General features: G+C 31.1%; 1 protein-coding gene across 1 annotated transcript in view; it reads left to right on the top strand.

The window, feature by feature from the left end:
• LMNTD1 (lamin tail domain containing 1) overlaps positions 1 to 4,956 on the top strand; it is a 66,765-nt gene that overhangs the window by 6,896 nt on the left and 54,913 nt on the right.

The raw sequence follows: 4,956 nt of genomic DNA, 5'->3' as shown, positions 1-4,956 counted from the left end.
AGATAAATTTTACTTCATTGATCCATTTTATGACTGTTAGTATCTATGTAAAAGAAATTGATCAGGAAGAAAGTTGATATTAGGACTAAAATAAAAGAGTTATGATCTATTCATTTATATTAATATAACCCTGCCTTATTTATTACGTGAACAATATACTGAATTTGAAATGCTAGTAATAGGCATATGTTGACAGAAGTCACTAGATGGCTAAAAGAAATCAGAGTTGAGGGTCAGATATGAAGGAAATTTTCTCTCCCTTTATGCCATGTTTCCTAAAATCAATCACCCATGCCCTATTACAATTTAACAGTGGAGAATACCTAAGCATTTGCTCTACTGTCTAAAAACACCTCATCAGATCCTTCAGTACCTACTATGTTAAAATTATGAGCAGTTTAGAACAAAATAAAATGTTTAAAGCTTCTGTTAAAATACAATCCTATTAAAAATGGTGGTGTAGAAGCAAACTGTCTTCAGTCCCTATCCAGCCACCCCAGAAAACAAAAACAAATACACAGTGCCAAGATTATCATTATCATCAGCAGTATCTCAGAACTCAAATATGAGGATGAGAGAATTCCTGAGGCCACAGAGAAGTGAAAAACACTCATATAATAATTAAGCTCTCCAGAGGTCAAGGACAAAGAGAAGAACCTAAAAGCTGCAAGAGAAAAGAATATGTCTAGCAACAGACTTCTCAGTGGAAACCAGGTAGGTCAGGAGGGAATGAGACAATGTTTTTAATGTGTTAAAACCCTGCTATCCAAGAATAGTGTATCCAACCAAGCTATATTTCAAATATGAAGAGATAAAATCTTTCCCAAACAAAAGCTAAGAGAATTCACCACCACCAGACCTATCTTATAAGAAATGCTAAAGAGAGTTCTTCAATCTGAAAGAGAAAAACACTAATGTTCAAAAAGAAAACACTTGAAAGTATAAAATCTCTGGTAAAATTAAGTACATGGAAAACCCCAGAATTGTAATTGTGGTGTACAATCCACTCATTACTCTAGTGTGAATCCCAAAAGAAAATCTATCAAAACAGTAATAGCTATAGCAATCTGCTGAAAGATAGGCTGTATAAAAATATGTAAATGGAGAAAACTAACAGTCAAAATATGGAAGGATGGAGTTCTAGTCTAGAGATTTTTTCTTTGTTTTGATTCTTTCTTTCTATTCTTTCCTTCATGCTTTAAGTATCCATCTCTTTAAAATAACTTGTCATAGCTGTAAGATATTTTTTGTAAACCTCGTGTAACCACAATGCAAAAATCTATAATAGATTCACAAAAAATAAAAAGCAATGAATTAAAATATACTACCAAAGAAAATTACTTAACCACAAAAGAATATAGTAATAAAGGACAAAAGGAAGAGACGAGTTATAAAACAACCCCAAAACAAGAAATAAGTTCTTCTTATCAATAATAATACTGAATGTAAATGGACTCGATTCTCAAAAGGCATAGAGTGGCTTAGGGATAAGGAAACAAAATCCAGCTGTATGCTGCTTACAAGAAGCCCACTTCACCTACAAAGGCACACAGACTGAAAGTGAAGGGATGGAAAAACATTCCATTCAACTGGAAACAAAAAAAGAGTAAGCATAGCTATACTCATATCAGATAAAATAGACTACAAATCAATGACTATAAAAAGACAAATAAGGTCACTATATAATGATAAAAGGGTCAATTCAGCAAGAAGGTATAATAATTATAAATATCTGTGCACCCAACACCAAATCTCCCAAGTATATAAAGCAAACATGAATAGATTTAAACAGATATAGACTGCAGTACAGTAGTAGGGCACTTTAACATCCTATTTTCGGTAATAGACAGATGAACCAGACAAATCACAAGGAAACAGTTAAATTGCACATTAGACCAACTGGGCCTGACATGTGCAGAACATTTCACCCAATTGCCACAGAATATACATTCTTTTCATCAGCACATGGAACATTTTCCTGAATAGACTCTCTCTTAAGCCACAAAACAAATATCAAGAAAGTAAAAATTATGTTAAGTACTTTTGTGACCACATTCAAGTAATTATGTCAAATACTTTTGTGACCAGAAATCAATAAGAGGAACCTAGGAAAATACACAAACACATGGAAATTAAGAAACACACTTCAGAGCAACCAATGGATCAGTGAGGAAATTGAGAAGAAAACTTAAAAATGTCTTGAAACAAATGGAAATGGAAACACAACACAACAAAATCTCTGGGATACAAACAAAGCAGTACTAAAAGGGAAGTTTATAGCAATAAATACCTGTATCAAAAAAGTAGAAAAGCTTCAAGTAAACAATCTAACAATGCATCTCAAGGAACTAGGAAAGCAAGAAAAAAACAAACTGAAAATTAGTAGAAGAAAAGAAACAATAAAGATCAGAGAAAAATATATGAAATTGAGACTAAAAAAAATAGATCAACAAACAAAAGTTGGTTTTGTTCCATGATGTTGAATCGTATCAAATACTTTTTATGTATCTAGTGAGATGATCATATGGTTTTCCTTTTTTAATGTTAAACACCCCTGTACTTTTACAATAAACATTTGGTCATAATGTTTATGTTTTAATATAGTTTGAATTCCATTTGTTAAAATAATGTTTCAAATTTTTGCCTCAATGTTTGTAAAGATTATTGGTCTGTAGTTTTCTTTTCCTGTAATGTCCTTGTCTCTTTTGGTATCAGGGTATGTCCACTCTTTATGAAATGAGATGGGATATAGTTTCTTCTTTATCCTTTTCTAGAAGAGATTGTGTAGAAGTAATTTTTTTTCATAAATGTCTTATAGAACTTATTGGTGAAGCCATCTGGGCCTGGAATTTCTTTGTGGTAAAGTTTTAAAACTATAAATTGTTTTAAAATAGATATTAGGTTATTTTAATTATTTCTTCTTGAATAAGCTTGGGTAGTTTGTGTCTTTCAAGAAATTTGTCCATTTTTATCTAAGTTGTCAATTTTTTTTGCATAATGTCATAATATTCTCTTATTATCCTTTTAATAACTGTAGAATCTTTATTGGCATCACCTTTCTCATTTCTCGTATGGTCATCTGTGTCTTCTCTTTTTCCTGATCAGTATCACTGGAGATTTAGTTTTATTGAGCTCAAAGAATATGTGTTTGCTTATATTTGTTTCCCTAGTTTTTTGTTTTTTATTTAATTGATTTTCATTTTGGGCTACATTCCCTTTCTTCTACTTTGGGCTTTACTTGATTTTTTTTCTACCCTAATTTTTTAAGGTGAAATTTGAGGTCATTGATTTGACACCTTCTTCTCTTCTGATACTACAGGAATTTGGTATTATAAATTTTCCTCTAGGTACAGCTTAGTGGCATCCCACAAATTTTAATATGTTGTATTTTTATTTTCATTCAGTTCAAAATACTTTCTAATTCTCATTTTCTTTTTGATCCTTGGGTAATTGAAAAGTGTGTTACTTAGTTTCAAAGTGTTTTACAGATTTTTCAGTTCCAGTGATTTTCCAGATATCTTCTTGTTATTGATTTCTAATTAAATTTCATTGTGGTCAAAGAACTTACTTTGTATGACTTGAATCCTTTTATATTTACTGAGACTTATTTTATAGCCAGGATATTAATTATTCTGGTAAATGTTCTAGGTGCACTTGAAAAGAACATATGTTCTGCTGTTGTTTAGTAGAGTGTTTCACGTCAACCATGTCATGTTGGTTGATAGTGTTGTCTACTGTGTTTTTGCTGATTTTTTGACTACTTGTATCAATTATTGAGAGAGAGGTATTAATATCTACTAAAGTGGTGGATTTGTTGATTTCTCCCTTGCAATTCAATCACTTTTGTTTCACGTATTCTAAAGCTTTGTTATTAGATGTAGAAACAGAAACATTTAGGAATGTTATATTCTTCTGATGAATTGATCCTTGTATCATTATGAAATGACTTTCTTTATCCTGGCAATATTCTTTGTTCTGAAATATATTTTGTCTGATGTTAATATAGCCACAGGAGCCTTCTTTTTACTGGTGTTAGCATGGTATAATTTTTCCATACTTTAACTTTTGAACTATTTGTGTCTTTATATTTAGAGTGCATGTCTTGTAGGTAGCGTATAGTTGAGACTTGCTCTTTTAGCCAATCTGAAAAATGTCTTTTCATTGGGGCATTTAAGCTATTTACATTTAAGGTTATCATTACTATGATTAGGTTAAGTCTACCATCTTGTTATTTGTTTTCTCTTTGTCCCAGTTTTTCTCATTTCTGCAATATTTTCAAGATCTTGCTCTACTACCTTTTGTCTAAATTGTTTCTAATAAATTTTCTGTCATTCTTATATTTGTTCCTCTGCACAAATACGTCTCTTTCTTCCCCCCTCATTCTGCTTTTAAGATGTTCTCATTATCATTGTTTTTGGGAGATTTGATTATGATGCGCCTGGTGTAAATTTCTTCAAATTTCCTATGCTTGGGGTTGTTACACTTTTTTGATTAGCATATTTATAGATTTTGAATTTTAAAATTCAAAATGGAAAATTTGTTACCATTATTTCTTCAATATATTTTGCCCTTGCTTCCTCTCTCCTTTTAAGGGACTCCAATTTCACATATATTAGGCCACTTGAAGTTGTACCATAGTTTACTAATGCTCTGTTGTTTTTTATCTTTCTATGTACTTTTTCCTCTGATTGTTTCTTTTTGGATGGTATCTATCATTATGTTTTCATGTTCACTGATCTTTTCACCTACAATGACTACTATTATGTTAATCCCATCCAGTGTATTTTTAAATCTCAGTCATGTCTCTACATTTTCAACATACAAATACAGTTATAAGGATGTTTCCTTTTCTACTGTTTCTAACATCTGTGTCAGTTCTGCATCATTTTTGATCGATTTTTCTCCTTGTTATGGGTTGTATTTTCTTCTTTTTTTTTTCTTTTTTTTTTTTTATTA

The sequence above is a fragment of the Rhinopithecus bieti genome, unplaced genomic scaffold (assembly GCF_001698545.2).
Source record: "Rhinopithecus bieti isolate Rb0 unplaced genomic scaffold, ASM169854v2 scaffold_72161, whole genome shotgun sequence".
Classification (NCBI taxonomy): Eukaryota; Metazoa; Chordata; class Mammalia; order Primates; family Cercopithecidae; genus Rhinopithecus; species Rhinopithecus bieti.
Note: the sequence above shows the minus strand (reverse complement) of the source record. Positions and strands in the feature narration are given on the sequence as shown.